At 48.8% G+C, this 17976-nt stretch overlaps 1 long non-coding RNA gene across 1 annotated transcript; it reads left to right on the top strand.

The window, feature by feature from the left end:
* Positions 1 to 730: 730 nt before the first annotated feature.
* On the top strand, positions 731 to 6001 carry LOC140901902 (uncharacterized). Its single transcript, XR_012155982.1, has 4 exons — positions 731 to 830; positions 1594 to 1748; positions 3895 to 3951; positions 5614 to 6001. It is a non-coding gene; the product is annotated as an uncharacterized lncRNA (long non-coding RNA).
* The last annotated feature ends 11975 nt before the right edge of the window (positions 6002 to 17976 follow it).

Consider the following 17976-nt stretch of genomic DNA (forward strand, 5'->3'; position numbering starts at 1 on the left):
GGGGTGTTCAAAGAGTTCAGCCATTGTGAAAATTCCAGCTATCACTGGGAGCTCCCAGCCCTCCCGTCTGTGCATGCCATACCGGAGCAGGGCCCACAGCATCCCTGGCCCCAAGCCTGGCCCAGCAGCAGTGAAAATTAAACCCTTATTAAGCAAATATGTCTCTGTTCAAACACAGGGGCTGGATCCTGGCCTGGTGACATGCACGTGACCCCAGAGTAAAGCTGCTGCAGGCCATGAGGTTTTCTGGATTTACACACACACACACTGGTGTGACTGAAGGGCAGGGCAGTGTGAGGAGATGGGCCATGCTCACCACTGCTGCCCCAGGATACAGGCACAGAGAGCAGGAGCTGGCCTAGCCACCGGCCAGGGAAGAGGGGGAAATGCGTGGGTCTGGAGCTAAGCTAACTTTCATATCCCATGTAAGGGGAACCTATGGGGGTTGCTTGGTGTCACACATTTATCAGGGACCTCCCCCCCCCCCAAGTCTGATCAATGAGTTACTCCCCGTGAGCCTCATGGACAGGTTTCTGCACAAAGGCATAAACCACAGACCTCTCTGAAATCCCAGATGACCCTCCAACCTGCCCAGGACAGGGGAGACATCCAGAGCCCTCAGTCACCTCTTCTTCCTCTTCCTCCATGCCATTCCACCTAAAGCCCTCCGGATCGTACCGAATGATAGCTCTTTTCCTCTGGATGCAGGTGACGATCGGGGCAGAAGTCAGCAGGAGCAGGACCAGGGCAGAGCGGAGGATCCAGACCCAGAGCGGGATAGCAGGCCCTGGGACAGGGGATGGAGCAGAGTGAGCGGTCTGAAGGTGGAGGTGAATTTGCAAGGAATCCTGCTCACAGATGGGCCGCTGCTGAGTGCTGGCCCTTCTGCACAGGGGACATTGCACCTGGCCTTGATACGTCCCTAACAAGCCTCGGGGAGCCTGTGAATGCCCAAGCCCAGCTGTTTAGAGACCTCATGCCTGGCTCCTAACCCCGCAGGGATCTCGCTCTGCCCTGGTTCTTTGCTGCCCTGTACCCAGCACCAAGGCAGGGGCAGCTGGGGTCGGCCCCTCACCTGTGCCATGGAGCCCTTTCCAAGGGGCAGCACTGACACCATGGTCTGGGGTTACCATGTTTCAAGTTCCCAAATACAGGACACTACTGGGGGAAGGGGGAGCTGAAGGGGGAGGGAAGGTACAAAGATTCCTTCTGCTTTGAATGGGGAGGGGGCAGAGCCCTGCAGTGGGCTTAGCATTGCCTTCAGAGCAGCGCAAAAACAAGGGAGGACCAAAAGAGAGGTCATGTCCAGGGAAACCCGGACGTATGGGAACCCTACCAGGTTCTGCTGCTGACTGGCGCGGGGCAGGATCGCAGCCCAGCAGCCACTGACTCCCTGGCCAGATGTTTGTGCCTGATGGTGCCTCACAAAGCCAGAGCCCACACGTACCCTGCCTCCTCCCCAGGCCCCTGCCCCATGGATACACGTCCGTCCAGGCCATCGCTAGGGGCTCTGTGATAGGAGAACTGGCTAGTTCGTTTATCTCCTGGCTCCGCTGCCTGCGGAATCCGAACCCCTGTCTCTGTCCCCGCCAGGCTCTGCACAGCTGTGACCTCCATCGCCACGGGGTAAGAGTCTGGCTCCCTCCACACCGCCAGCCACAGCACGGGGACATGGCAGCCCCCAGCCTCCTGGGGAGCAGACGGTGGCATGTGGGGCTGCCTGGACATTTTACATTCCCCACATGGAGGTGAGTCTCTGAGGCCTCCTGCCCCCCCACCCCCCCACAGGCACCTGCGGTGGGGTAAAGTCCCCCCATTGAGATTGGCATGTGCTCCCCCCTCGTCCCAGCCCAGCCCTCCTGCTTTCCTACAGGGAAATCCCACAGCAGGGAGCAAAACCATTTACCTTGGAGCAATGTCCCCTCTCCAGAGCCCTCACCATCTGTGGGGCAGATACACAGCGATTACACATCACTTCAAACGCCAAAAGCCTCATACCAATGAGGTGTAGAATAGCAGCCTCAAGAAGGTTTTTTTTCCAACTTTTTGATTCACTGAAAATTTTGAAAAAAAAATTTTTTTAAATAGCCAGTGAGCCAAAAAAATCAGTTATTCGTGCTGCTTTATTCCGTACTTGTACTTCATGAAGGTTTTAGTAAAGTAGACCATGATGACAATAAAACTACTGAATATCTGTGACAGTTTGTCCATTTTCACACTCTGCCCTTCAGAGAAGATCATGACCTTTTGTCTTTTAATTAGTGGGGAAAAACCTGCTCTTCCCCTTGATTATCATGCACATTGTAAGGAGAGTGGTCACTTTAGATAAGCTATTACCAACAGGAGAGTGGGTTTGTGTGGGGAGGGGGTTGGAGGGGGGAGAGAAAACCTGGATTTGTGCTGGAAATGGCCCAACTTGATTATCATACACATTGTAAGGAGAATGATCACTTTAGATAAGCTATTACCAGCAGGAGAGTGAGGTGGGGGGAGTATGCCACACATGTGAGGAGAGGGAAGGGAACAGCTGGCTGGTGTCAGACATTTTAAAATTTTGTGGGCTTCTGCCACAGGAACCTGTTCATGGCGAGGCAGGTAGTGAGCTTTGATCATTACCGAGCTGGACTGGGATTGTGCACAGCCTGTTAAATCTAAGGGTCTGTCCCAGATCAAGGTGTCAATTGGTGAGGCTTTGGATAAAATGGATAAATTAAACAGTAATAAGTCCCCAGGACCAGATGGTCTTCACCCAAAAGTTCTGAAAAAATTCAAATATGAAACTGCAGAATTCCTAGCTGTGATATGTAACCTATTGCTTAAATCAGCCTCTGAACCAGATGACTGGAGGGTAGCTAATATAATGCTGATTTTTTAAAAAAGGCTCTGAAGGCGATCCTGGCAATTACAAGGTGGTAAGCCTGACTTCGGTACTAGGCCAAATGGTTGAAACGATAGTAAAGAACAGAATTTTCAGACATATAGATGAACACAATATGTTGGGGAGAATCAACACAGCTTTTATAAAGGGAAATCAGGCCTCATCAATGTGTTAGAAGGTCTATAAACTCATGAATGGTGTGAGGAAAGTGAGTAAGGAAGTGTTATTATCCCTTCACATAACAGAAGAACCAGGGGTCACAAGATGAAATTAATAGACAGCCGATTCAAAACAAACATAGAGTATTTCTTCACACAACATACAGTCAACCTGTGGAATTTGTTCCAGGGAGGTTGTGAAGGCCAAAAGGATAACTGGGTTGAAAAAAAGTATGAGATAAGTTCCCGGAGGTTAGGTCCATCAATGGCTATTAGCCATGATCTGGATGTTTCTAAACCTCTGACTGCCAGTAACTGGGACTGGATGACAGGGGATGGATCACTCATTAATTGTCCTGTTCTGCTCATTCCCTCTGAAGCACCCGGCATTGGCCCCGGTCAGAAGACAGGATACTAGGCTAGATGGACCATTGGTCTGATCAAGTCTGGCTGTTTTTATGTTCTTATTAGATTTCTAACTCCATTTTCCAACCCCACCTCTTGGCCAGTTTCTCTGTCTCATCCACTCATGATCATTGTGGGCAGGGATTGACATTTATCCTGTCTGTAAAGCTACCAGCTCAATGAGACCTGACCTGGATTTGACCGTCAGGTGCTAGTGCATTATGATTATTAACTATGATTACACCAGCTGGGAATCTGGATCACTGATGTCAATGCAGCAGGGCTGATCTGCACCAGCTAGAGATCTGGCCCATTGACTCCAGTAGAGCGGGGCCAATTGTGTCTGAGGCTCCTTTGGAGAGACATGGTCTAGGGATTTGTGGCAGATGATCTCTGCTTGGCTGGCCACTGAACCGCTGAATGTCCCTGATGTTGTCTGTGTTTTTTGCCCAGGCCAGAAGCTAATCCCGAGCACCGGCCCCAGCCCTGAGGATCCGCCGTCTCAGGAAGGTGAGTGACTAGGGTTGCCAACTTTCTAATTTCAGAAAACCGAACACCCTTGCCCCGCCCTCTTCCCCACGGCCCCTCTCCTACGCCACCCCTTTCCAGCGGCCCTGCCCGCATTCACTCCATCCCCCGTCCTCCGTCGCTAGCTCTCCCTCACCCTCACTCACTTTCACCGGGCTGGGGCAGAGGGTTGGGATGTGGGGGGGGGGGTAAGGGCTATGGCTGGGAGTGCGGGCTCTGGAGTGGGGCTGGGGATGAGGGGCCTGGGGTGCATGAGCTCCGGGCTCCAGGTTGGGGCCAAGGGGTTCAGAGTGTGGGAGAGGGGTGTGGACTCTGTGAAGGAGTTCAGGAGTTCTGGGGGGACACAGCTGCCCAGCTGGAGCCAGAGCTGCCTTGTGGGGGCCCCACTGTGATGGGTTCAGTCACAGAGACCCCCTTGGGACTGTCACCTGATGTGCTGAAATTACCTCTGAGCCCATTTTCCCTGCCAGCTTGGGACTCCAGAACCCTGCCTTGTTGAGCCAGACATGCTAGCCTCCTGCAACACAGACCCCGTGTCTGGACCACGCCCCAAAGCTGCAGGCTTTAAATGAAAACAGCTCTGCAGGTTACCTAACTCCAGCACCCAGACACCCAGCTCTCAATAGGATCCAAACCCCAAATAAATCCGTCTTTCTCTGTATAAAGCTTATAAAGGGTAAACTCATCAATTGTCTGCCCTCTATAACAGTGATAGAGAGATACGCACAGCTATTTGCTCCCCCAGGTATTAATCACTTACTCTGGGTTTATTAATAAACAAAAGTGATTTTATTAAGTATAAATACTAGGATTTAAGTGGTTCCAAGTAATAACAGAGAGAACAAAGTAAGTTACCAAGCAAAATAAAGCAAAAACACACAAGTCTAAGCCTAATACATTAAGAAACTGATTACAGGTAAAATCTCACCCTCAGAGATGTTCCAATAAGCTTCTTTCACAGACTAGAGTCCTTCCTAGTCTGGGTCCAATCCTTTCCCCTGCTACAGACCTTGTTAGTTCCAGCAGACATCTGAGGTGGTTAGCAGGGGTTTTCTCATGATTGGCAGCCCCCTTTGTTCTGTTCCACCCCCTTTTATAGCTTTGACACAAGGCTGGAATCTTTTGTCTCTCTGAGTCGTCCCCCCCCAGCCCTTTCTGAATGGAAAAGCTCCAGGGTTAAGATGGATTCCAATAGCCTGTGATATGGTCACATGTCCTGTGAGACCCCAGCCTCCATTCTTCCTCGGCTTGTACACAGGAAGGTTTGCAAGTAAATAAACCCATTCACAACCAATGGTCCTAGTGAATGGGAGCCATCAAGATTCCAAGCCACCATTAATGGCCCACACCTTGCATAATTACAATAGGACCTCAGAGTTATACTTCATATTTCTAGCTTCAGATACAAGAATGTTAAATACATACAAACAGAAGGAATATATTCAGTAGGTTGTAATCTTTGTTATGATACCTTACAAGAGAACTTTTGCATAAAGCATATTTCAGTTACATCATATTCCCACTTATAAGTATATTTCCATAAAACATATGGAGTGCAACGTCACACCCACTCTGAGCCTGAACGCCCTAGAGCCATTTCCCTGCCGCCCAGCCTCCCATACAATGTCTCCTTGTGTGTTCCAGGCCCAGCCATGCCTGTCTACATCTGGATCCTGCGCTCCACCCTGGTCCTTTTCCTCCTCGTGTCTGCCCCGATCATCACCAATATCCTGGAGAGAACACGCCATCGCTCAGCCTGAGCCTCCAGACTGGAACTCCCAGGGGATGGAACACAGCCCCGTCCGCTCCATCTTCCTGCTCCCCCAGCCCCATCCACCCGGCTCCCAGTTTCTCAAAGCAGTTCCCACTGTGCTGCCTGCCACGCACCCCTCTGCTCTGCGCTCCTCCCCAGGGCCCTGGGTTCTCCATATTTCAATCCCTCTGAGCAATCCCATTGCTTCACCTGCCTAGAGCAAAACATAGGGATTTTCACAGACAATTCTTGTCTTGTTCCCCTACCCCCCGCTGTGTCTGTCTGCCCTTAGACTGCGAGCTCCTCTGCGGGGTCTGGGAGGTGCCTGGCACATTGTGGGTGCTGCCCCACATAAACAGTACTAACTATGACCCAGGTTGGGGTGTGGCTCAGAAAGTTCAGCAAACAGGCCAAAGCGACTGAGCCCCTAGGGTCTCACAGGAGCTGGTGGCTAATGTGCGGGGGAGGGGGCACGGCACTCACGTTTAATATGTTCATTCCCCCCCTCAAGGAGGGGCAGCTGCATTTCCCCAGCCTGCACCCCATGCCCAGGTCTCACATGGTAAACCCCACAGACAGTCCCTGGGCAGGGGCAGCGCTGGGTTTGGACAGGTCCCACATGATAACCCACATGGAGAGTCCCTGGGAAGGGGCCCGGCATTTGTGAAACCCCCACCTGGGAGCTGAGTGTCAACCATGCTTCCAGGACACTGTACCCCAAACTGCCCACTGCTCCCCAAATTATACACGGTGCAAGGAGTCAAACTGCAGCCCCGAACCCAGATCAGAATGTCCCAGCCCAGGCCCACCTCAGCACTGGGTCCCATCACATCCAGGGCTGGAGCGGCTCACACATATGGGGCCCCAGGCTCAGGCTGTAACCAGAGCCGGCCTTTGGTACGGCAAAAGGGGTAAAGACCTGAGTTGCCCTTCTCAGCAGGGCGCCTCCGACTCAGGAGTGATCCTGCCCTGATGATCTGCAGCTGTCTGCATCCGCGGCTGCTCCTGCCTCCTGCTTTGGAGCTGCCCCTGGCCAGCTGCTCCCAGGAGCCTCCTGTTTGCTGTCAGAGCGGGGGGTAAGGGTAGGAGGGGGCACTGATGTCTGGGTGTCCCCCCGTCCATGTACCCCATCTCTGTGATCTGGGGTGGGCGGGTGACAGGGTTCAGGAGTGGGACAGAGAAACTGGCAGCTGCTGCTGTCTGAACAAGCCTTTAGACTGGTGAGTGCCACTCTGCTTAAAGGGGCAGTACGCTGTCTCTCATACACTCCCCCAGCACACACACTCTCTCTGGCTCTCTCTCTCTCTCTCACACACACACACACATTGTCTTTCATACACTCCCCCAGCACACCCTCTCTCTCTCTCTCACACACACACAGTTTCTCTTTCACACTCCCCCAACACACACTGGCTCTTTTTCATACACACACTCTCACACACTTCTCCAACACAAACTGTCTCTCCTCACACACACACACATCCCAACACAAACTTGTATTATGTTTTTGTTATTACTTCTTGGTACTTCCTGCAAAGCACGTATATTCTCTGTAATTTTAGTCTTTCAAATTGCTGTTGTTTTAGGGGTTTTTTTAATCAGTCTGTGCATTTCATAATTTTATTTCTCTCTTAGGCTTAATTTTAATTCTTTGTGTAGTGAGTTCTAAAATGCCTAACCTGTCCTGGCTGGAGTAATTATCATTATTACTTTTGTTATCATGTTGTGCTTTATCAGTTATTATTTAAAATGGTACAATCAAATAATAGTATCCTTCTAGAATGTAACTTCAGCTTGTACTAACCTTAGCAGTGCCAGTTTAAAAAACATTAGCTAAAAACATAACTTTAGAAACTGGGCAGATGAAGGTTGCTTATTTTCAAATTGTATTTTTAGTTATATCTGCAAAATAATTTAAAATTTGCATGACAACAGATGTTGTTCCAACTCAGATACCAAGAGCAATGATGGAGTTAAGTGTTAGTGGGTCACATACATGATTTTGATCAGTAAACCTAAACGCTAAAATAATTAGAAATATAAATTCCTTTTCTTCATAAACGAGAAAAAAAACCTTAAGCGCATATGTTAAAATTAAGTATGTTTTTAGTGGAATGGAAAACAATTGACTAAAATAGAGCAGATAATGGCAGTAACGCAGAGTATGTATGGTAGAGGAAGTAAGCAGATTTTAAGCAAATTTTATTTATTTTTATTTATCTCTACTAAAGATAGTGTACAAAGTATCTAACGTGTGTTTCTGGTATCTGTTCCACAACTGATACCACAAGGTTTGGGACTGGGAATATCTGCTGTATTATCTCCTGATTGTTCTAAATTTACATATACCTTTAAACGTGGCTTTAACAATTAGATACAGTGCTGCTGACAGCTAATTCCTAGATTATTATCTGCAAAAACCCTCGAGCTTTCAGGTGGCTAAGCAATCCCTGGAATCATGATTAAAGTTTCCTCACCCTCCCCCAAAATCTGAAATGGTGTCCCGGTGAGCCAGGAGTGGCCAGACGGCTGCAGGAGGGCCGTGGGCTATGGCAAGATGCAGCCCCTGTGTGACCACGCAAAGCCCGCCTTGAGCCACATGCCAAGCACCAGGCACCACAAGCCACGGCAGCAGCTCAGACATATGGGTGGCAATACACCATATGCCTGGCCACCCTTACTTCTGCACTGCTGCTGGCGGTGGCGTTGCCTTCAGAGCTGGGCGCTGGGCCAGGACCCACCAGTAACAGGCCGCCTTGCCAGGGCTCAGCCCTGGCACATCTTTCAATACAAATTAAACACTGGGGAGGCAGCGGAGACCAGATGTGATGGGGGGGAGCAGGGTGCCCATTGGGGCTGGATGATGGGGGGGCACCATTTTCCCTAAGACCGGCCCTGGAATAACACAGCCATCCAAACCTCTTTGCCCCCGTGGGGCTCACCCCTCAGAACACACACAGCCCCACAGAGTCTCCAGCTAAATACAGCCCCTATATATGGGGTTTGCTCAGTTGTGGATATGTAGGTGCCCAGCCCCAAAGAGCCCCCAGGGCACAGCCTCACCCCACCTGCAGCCTCTGGGGAGCGGGAGGAAAAACAGCATGAAAATGGGTCGGAAAAAAACAAGGGCTAGAAAGTGTTAGGGCAAGGGGAAGTGCAGTGGGGGAGGGGCAAGGCCTTCAGAGCTGTTGATCCAGTCCTGTTTTGGGGGCTAGTGCTAGGGAAACCCTGTACAAATCCATCTCCAGGCTGTAACGCAGGCTAAAGGCAGCTCCCAAACTGAGGGCAGCAGGGCAGGGCTTAGTGCACTGGGATATTTACACCAGAAATACCCAGATCTGTGGCCAATTCCCCTCTGCCTGGCACACGGGGTCAACCATGTCACCTGGGCACAGCGAGATGACCCCAGAGTTACACCCCCGCTGCACTGGTACAAATGGCACACTGTGGGCCGGGCAGGAGAGACGCAGACCCCTGAAATCCAGGATTAGTGAAAAAATCACGATTGGTACAAAGATAACCGCTGAGAGAGACTGGAGAGATCACACCCAATGGCACAGTTTGACAGAAAGTGACAATTAGATTAATTAAAACCTAGATGATCCCGTCTAGCCTGAACATCTTTCAATTGCTGATGCCCTTTGGGGGAGTTTTTAACATCAGATTCAATAACGAAAGACCCAGACAGGGCTCTCGCTGAGTGGCCGGTTGCACTGTTCTAAGAGCTCCGCGCCACATTGCTCGGCCTGCGGACCACCCTAGAGCAGGTGTCTGAGTGCTCTGGAGAAGGAGCGGCTCTGAGCGGGTCACACATCACAGCCAGGCCACTCACAGGCAGGGGGAGAACCAACGGCTGGAAATCGATGCTAGAAAAATCCATTCTGGAACAAAGATGCAAGTGTTTAGCAGGGAGGGGAATTAACCATTGGAACAACTCACCCAGGGACACGGGCACTCTCCCGTGCTGATGCCAGTGCAGTGTTAGAGGATGGCTGGTCAGAAAGAGTAAACACTCATCCCAGGCCATGAGATACAGAGTCTTTGCCACTGGGGACATGGATTCATAGATTCCTAGGCCAGAAGGGAGCATTGTGATCATCTAGTCTGACCTCCTGTGTAGCACAAGACTCAAAGTTTCCCCAAAATAATTCTCAGAACAGCTCTCTTAGGAAAACATCCTATCCTGATTTAAAAATTGTCAGTGATGGGGAATCCACCACACTCCTTGGTAACTTATTCCAGTGAGTAATTACCCTCACTGCTAAAAATGTACTGTGAAGCTGGCAGACCAGGTGCCGGCTCACGCCAAGGTTCCAAGGCCTCCAGTGAACACTGTCAAACGCATAGCTGGAAACCAGTCTGATGCACCAGTGTGTTAGTAGTGTTAAAATGGGTATCAGACTTGTAACAATGTGTTTAGCATGTAGACTTTATTAAATGCTTGTAAATTGCCACCTGCATTATGCTCATTTATAATATCTGTAAGCCATGTTATAAGGTAATGCTTCAGTGTTTGTTCGGCAACTGAAAAAATGTTTCCTCTGAAACTGGAAATCCAGTCAGGAAAGAAGCATCACCCAGTGTGAAATACTGGTTTTGCACCCATGAGGAGGGCAAGCCTATATAATCCAAATGGGCCATTTTAAGCCATCAAAGAGCAAGGACTTTGTTGATTGCTCCCAGAACAGCCATGAAGAGGGCGATGTGCAGAAGCGCTCGTCCCATCAGTTTGTACTCTAGGGAGATGGGGATAAAAATCCCTGACCAGTGACGGGTCTTTTGGGACTGGGAATAACCTGAATATTTTGTGATCTTTGTTGTAAAGTGGTCATCTATCACAAAAGCAAGCTTGCCTGGGTGGCAAGATAGATTGGAGTGCCCAAGGGGACTGTCAAGGTTCCTTCCCCACTCTGAACTCTAGGGTACAGATGTGGGGACCTGCATGAAAACCCCCCTAAGCTTATTTTTACCAGCTTAGGTTAAAACTTCCCCAAGGTACAAACTATTTTTCCTTTTGTCCCTGGACTAGATTGCTGCCACCACAAAGCGTCTAACAAATATATAACAGGAAAAGAGCCCGCTTGGAAACGTCTTTCCCCCCAAAACCCTCCCAAACCCTACACCCCCTTTCCTGGGGAAGGCTTGATAAAAATCCTCACCAATTTGCATAGGTGAACACAGACCCAAACCCTTAGATCTTAAGAACAATGAAAAAGCAATCAGGTTCTTAAAAGAAGAATTTTAATTGAAGAAAAAAGTAAAAGAATCACCTCTGTAAAATCAGGATGGTAAATACCTTTCAGGGTAATTAGATTCAAAACATAGGTTTCAGAGTAACAGCCGTGTTAGTCTGTATTCGCAAAAAGAAAAGGAGTACTTGTGGCACCTTAGAGACTAACCAATTTATTTGAGCATGAGCTTTCGTGAGCTACAGCTCATGCTCAAATAAATTGGTTAGTCTCTAAGGTGCCACAAGTACTCCTATTCAAAACATAGAGAATCCCTCTAGGCAAAACCTTAAGTTACAAAAAGACACAAAATATACATTCCATTCAGCACAACTTATTTTATCAGCCATTTAAACAAAACAGAATCTAATGCATATCTAACTAGATTACTTATTAGCCCTTTAAAGGAGTTCTGACTTGCATTCCTGCTCTGGTCCCAGCAAAAGCAACACACAGACCAAGAGAACCTTTTTTTCTCCCCCCCTCCAGCTTTGAAAGTATCTTGTCTCCTCATTGGTCATTTTGGTCAGGTGCCTGCGAGGTTATCCTAGCTTCTTAACCCTTTACAGGTGAAAGGGTTTTTCCTCTGGCCAGGAGGGATTTAAAGGTGTTTACCCTTCCCTTTATGTTTATGACAGGGACTGTTTGTGACTCCATGATAAGGCTGTATAGTGCCTGAGGAGTTTACACTTGTTGCCGGGCTGGTGAAATGTAAGTATAGAACTCACAGCCAGTTTGGGGTTTGTGCCCCCCTTCTTAACAGTCTGCTCTGAGATTGGTATTCTCGCTTGTGAGCCACTCCATGTGGTGTGCCATTTATACCTAATTACCAGTCTGAATTTGTCTAGCTTCCACTTCTAGCCATTGGATCCTGTTATATCTTTCTCTGCTTGATTGAAGAGACCATTATTAAACATTTTCCCCATTGTAGATACCTACAGACTGTAAACAGGTCACCCCTTAACCTTCTCTTTTTAAGCTACATAAATTCAGCTGCTTGAGTCTGTTCCTGTAAGGCAGGTTTTCTGATCCTTTAATCAGTCTTATGGATCTTCTCTGAACCCTTTTCAATTTATCTACAACTTTCTTGAATTGTGGGCATCAGAAATGGACACTGTATTCCGGGAATGGTCGCACGGTTACCAAATATAGAGGTAAAATGACATCTCTGCTCTTACTCAGGATTCCCCTGTTTATGCATCCCAGGATTGCTCAGGTTCAGCTGATTATCCACTACGACTCCCTAATCTTTTCAGAGTCACTGCTTCCCAGGAGAGAGTCTCCCACCCTGTTAGTAAGGCCTGAATTCTATGTACCTAGTTGTATATGTTACACTTAGCCACATTAAAACACGTATTCTTTGCTTGCCATATACAGACCCAGAAACCCAGCCACAGGCCCCTCCCAGCTTGTGCTCACTGCATTATCAGAAGTGTTTGCAGAGCCGGATCCTCTCCCCTCACTGACCCCATCCCCATGGCCCCGGCTGCATGAGCAGCTCAGAGCAGCGTGTGCCACATGGCTTAGTGCCGTGTGTATAGCAGTGCAGACCCAGAGCGATGCTGCTCCCCTGAGGCAGAGACCTCCCCATCGGCCATCTGTTGTGCTCACTTTTATGTTGGGGACAGTCCCTGTGCTGTATTCTCAGCAGGGCCGGGTGGCTAGGAGAACGGCACCTCCATCCCCTGCACCTTGTCCCAGCCAACACTGATGACCTGGGACCCTGGTACAGAATCACTGAGCCAGACAGTCTCCTCCTGGGGAGTGGGGGGGCATTGTAAACTGCACCTGCTGGCCCCAAAGTGACCTTAAGTGGGGTCCTGGCATAGGGGAGTGGCCTGGGAAAGGGGGCAGAGACGGAACATTCCTCTGTCCAGCCAATCCCTGGCTGCTATATCACCCTGAACTTGGATAGGGGGCGTGGCTTGGGATTGGGGGTGTGCCCAGGACTTTTCTGAAGCCATACAGTCCCCAGCTGCTGTATCATCCCCAGCCAATGAGAGTACTGTACATAGGCCACATGTCCCATATAGCAGCACAGTCCCCGTTTTCCATGAGAAGCCTGAACACCTGGGATGTGCCAGGTTTTCATTCCCTCCTTGCTCATGTCTGGTTGCTTTACAGCCACACAGTGTCTGTGAGAGCCATGTGCCTGGGCTGAGTGGGACTGGCTCTGTGTGACAGGGACACAGAGCCCCTGGAGGGGCGCTTGGGGCCTGAGCTGAGGATGGAAACTGAAGAGCAGTGAATGAGGGCTAATGCTACCAGAGCGGGGCTGGAGGTCAGAGCCCAGGTTAATGTCACTTGCTCAGTGGTTGCTGATAAACTCACCCACGTACTAAGCTCCTGCTCTGGGTAAATGTGCCTTGGAGTCTGTGGCGATTGGAGCTGTGTGGACAGACACCAACTCACGCCAACCACATGCCCCTGTGTGTCCTGTCTGAGTATTTCACACTCCTAAAAATTGCCCCTGGGAAACTTCCCTAGTTAGTGATGCTGAACCTCTATGGATTTCACACTACTGGTGTAGGTCACTGCCTCTGGTGTCAGCCAGAGGGTCCCCCTTGGAGACACAGAGAGCACTGGCCTGGGGGGAGATGTGACTGTGTTGTACCAATAAAATAAAAACCAGCAGGATCTTATTAAAGGGAAAAAGGCAAAATACCACATTTATTGTGAATACAGAAAGAATCATAGTAAGCAGTTAGTTATAGCTATAACATTCCATTCAATCTCATATTTAGTCACACATTCATTCATACAAACACACACACAGGTTCTGCAAGGTTGTTATCATAGTTACCAGCCTTGGAGTTGCTCATGCCAAGCCACTGGCCAGGTGGCCTGGACATGAGGAGGGAGCAGGGCCTTGTCAGATGCTCATCTGATGCTCCTGGAAGTTGGTTTGCAGAATCAGACCCCAAAGTTCTCACTTTTTAGAGTCTATTTTTATAGGAATTTCTTCCTATGCCAGTCTATGGGAATTGCTTCATCATGCTGTTGCTGAATCAATCAGCAGATAGCACATTCCTGAGGGCTCCGTGCTGCTAGATGTTATCTTGTTCTTTGGTTCTCCCATTCTTGAGGCTGTTGGGTGGATTCCAGTCTGCCCTCTGGGGGTCCTCTGGTTATTTCCACTTGATGCCTTCTTCAGCTGATGGACACTGGATTCTTAGGCTGGCACCTCCCTGATCATTCAGTTATTATCCACACCAAGCATCCATCCACATACATCCTCTATCGCTATTTTAATCACAATTGTTAATACAACGAAAGGGCGGGGAGTCTCTGGGTGCTGTTTCTGTTGTTCGAGTATTGCTTTGAGTCTCTCTCTCTGTGAATTGCTTTGAGAACAGACTCAGTCTTAGAATGTACGAACACAATTAGCAGCTTGCAAGTTTCACACATAGAGGGAGAGAAACAGCACCAAAAACCAAGAGACCTCTTCATTAGTAATACCCTGGACTTTAAACTATGGGGAATCAAACTCATTTGTGATTTTAATACAGAACTTCTTTAATATGATCCAACAACTGCTCCCTGTGAGTGAGACCAGCCTTGGGCTGTGGCTAGTAGTCTGTGTGTTGCGAAATGTAAATGGGAAACCAGCACATTCAGTCCTCAAAGACACCAGCCTGGGGTTGGGGGGGAATGGTGGATAATGGTTCCACTCACATCTCTGGCCACACACACGTCAGGGCTGCTCCCAGACATGCTACAAGAGGCCACAGCCCATCCGGTTCCTCTGCTGCTCCCCCTGCGGAGGAGGGAACTGGAGGCACAGAGCCTCGGGGGTTCTCCTCAGAGGCCCAGACGCTGCTGCAGAGTCCCCTGGCTCGGTCACCAGCTCTTGCTCCCCATGATCCTGCTGTGGCTGCTCTGTAAGTATGGGGAGAGCTCTCTGCCCACGGGCTGGGGGAGCTTGTCTCAAGGTTGTTGGGAGCAGAGGGAGAGACAGGATAATGATGGTGCTTGGGCTGGGGAGGTGTGGGGACCAGCCTGGGTTCAGAATCCCATTAGAAATATTAAATAGTTGAAATGATGACTACACATGGCTACTTCACGGAGATCCAGACAATTAATTCATGTCAGAGTGAAAAGCTGGTTGTAAATTCATGGTGTGTGTCTCCTAACGACGTCTGACATGATTTTCAATACTCTTCCAATTTTTGCTGTAGCCTCCTGCTCTACATGCCATATAATATCATGCCCTTGTGAAGGCATCACAGGCTCATATATATAATGTACGCTCAGAGCAGCCTAGTGGTTGAGACACCCATTTCCCATTAAAAATTATGGAATTTGGATCTAAATCCCTTAGACAGCTTTGAAAATTAGAGCCTGTATGTAAGCCACACACCTTCTGGGTGTGGTGTTCTGTCCCGTGTAGTGGCACCGAGACCTCTTAGAGAGAGAGATAAAATGAGTTTGCGCTACAGCCTTAGCTAACAGTATGTTGGCTTTTAGCTCATGGGGTAAAGGCTCCTATACTCAGCTCCCAAGGTCACCAGTTCAATCCTGCCCGCCAGCGACTGGGGTCTGTTGGCGTTACAGGTAAATTTACATTGATTGTAAACTCTTTGGGGTAGGAGCCATCTTCTTGTTCTGTGTTGGTACAGCCCCGAGCGCAATGGGGTCCTGGTCTATAACAGGCACTCCTAGATGCTACTGCAGTAGAGAATACGAATATTGCATATAAAGAAATTACATTAAAAGGATGTTACTGAGGTTTCAAATTCAAGAAGACTGATGTTAGGAAATGCCAGTATTAGGTTTGGCCACTCAGAGCTCATTATGATTGTGGGGCCAGAGAGTTTAGCATTCTTCTTGGGGAGCATATTGATGATAATTTGGGACTTTGTGAGAAAGTAGAAATATTGAAATTTTTACAATGCCATATGTTCTGAGTTTCCAAGGGCATTATGAGGGAGAGGGGTTCATTAAAATTAATGGTAATTTTTTCGATCACTGAAGTCAAGGAGAGTTTTTTCCATTGACTTTAACCGACTTCTGGTCAAACCCTCAAACTGCACTGAAGACTTTGTAATCCTCCCCTGCAACTATTCAACCTTTGTCAGATTCCTAACCGGGTCTTTCCACCGAAATCTGCGTTGAGACCTATTAAACATGCATTGATTATGTCTTGATTATCAGACATTCTGGGAAGATTTATTAATCAAGTCTGCAGAAAACAAGGTCATTAGAGAGGATCACAACTTAGACAATGTTTTCAAATTTGGAAATAAATGGGAAATTTTTAGCCCAATATTTGCTACCCCCCCCCAATTTTTCATCCACCCTTTGTTTCTCCATCTTTGTTTCTCCATCTGTCACCCTTTCCACATGGTCATACCCCAGTGACAAATCCCAGCTTTGCTAGTTTGGTAGGAAAACACCCCTTAAATACTGAGACTCTGCGCCTGCTATCACTTGTGCAATTATGTAACTTTACTCTTGTAAGTAATTCCATTGAAGATAATAGGGCTACTCAGAAGAGTTCAGTTCTGCATGTGTTTAAATGTCTGCAGGACCAGGGGCTAGAGTTGTTTGTTTTCTGCATATCTGTGTGTAGGGTTAAATCTCTCTTCAACTGTAGCTGCTGTGACAGGTTTTTAATCTGTTAATCCGATAACCAGCCTGTCTCTGATAGTTTCAAATTTTGCATTCCCAAAGTCACAGTTTTCAGACAATATATGCAGAGCTTTTATCGAACATTCAACATTTTCCTCTGCTTCTTGAATTCTCTGGTTGAAACATGCTGTTTCATAAACCACACTTCTCTGAGCTCTAAAGTACGTATCAAGTATCACCTGGACCCTTTTGCAGTCTTCTCTGTGACTGTCTCCAGTAAAGTCAGAGGATTTTAAGATATGCTCTGCTTGTTTCCCCATAGCATAAATTAACAAAGGTACCCATATATTTCCAGTTTCTTTGTGGAGCCTGTTTGCAATGTGAAATCTTGCACAATACTGTTTCCAGTTTGTCCATTGAGAAGGTTTGTCACTGGTGAAGTCCCCTGGAGCTTTGAAGAGTGGCATGTTGATGAGATCCTACAACCTATGTTGCATTGTTCCCTCTGTCTGCAACCTTTGTTGCTGATTTCCTTCTGTTTCTCTTCTCCTCGGTCTCCAGTATACTTCTGACACCATGTCATGTTCAGGTACCAGATATGGACTGGCATCAGAGCTTCCTTCTTAGCAAAGTACACACCAGATGTGTTCATCATAAGATCTTGTAATGCTCTGCCAGGCATGTCTGAGGTTAGCTTAAATAAGATGTTTTCCATACAGCGCCAGTTAGTGGCTGAACAATAAAATAGAATTCAGCAGTCCATTCCCTGATCTATGAAACCCTTCGCCTCCAGGGACCAATGCCCAGGGCTCAGAGCATCCAACAGTGGCCTGGGGGTGTCTAGGGCAGGGAGATGGGTCTGTTACCTGGGAAGGAAAAATGGGAGAATCATCCAGAGATAGGTTCAGGGTCTGGTTATCCCCCAATTCAATATCCTGATGCCTAGCTCCCATCCGTGGGCCTTCTCCAGGAGAAAAGTCAAGGAGAGCGCTTGTCCTGGTCTGACAGGCCCTGCTTAGTATCCCTTGGGGTCTCTATCCCAGTTTGTTAGTTCCCGTGTCCCCTCTGTCCTGAACGTGCTGCACGGCTCTGAGATGTCCCAGCCCCCTTGGGGGATTTGCTCTGAGGTCTCATGACACTGGACTGCCTTTTTTCAGAGCACAGCCTCCAGGAGTTCTGGGGGGGATACAAACAACCTTGTATGTCCCCGCCCATGCTCCACCCGTTCCTACTTCCCAGCGCTATGCTGTAGGGGGCTCTTCCCCTGTGGACAGGGCCCCAGGCTGGGGCTAATGGGGGCTGCCTGGTGCTGGGGGGGGGCACCAAACACCTCTGCGGCTGGGGAAGGGCCGCATCGCCTGCCCAGTGCACGGCCGGGGGGAGCACACCACTTGGCATGCTGGGGGGAGCCATGCCACCCACCCGCTGGGTGCTCTGGGGCTGGGGGAGGGGAAC

This window comes from Lepidochelys kempii, chromosome 23 (genome assembly GCF_965140265.1).
Source record: "Lepidochelys kempii isolate rLepKem1 chromosome 23, rLepKem1.hap2, whole genome shotgun sequence".
Lineage (NCBI taxonomy): Eukaryota > Metazoa > Chordata > Testudines > Cheloniidae > Lepidochelys > Lepidochelys kempii.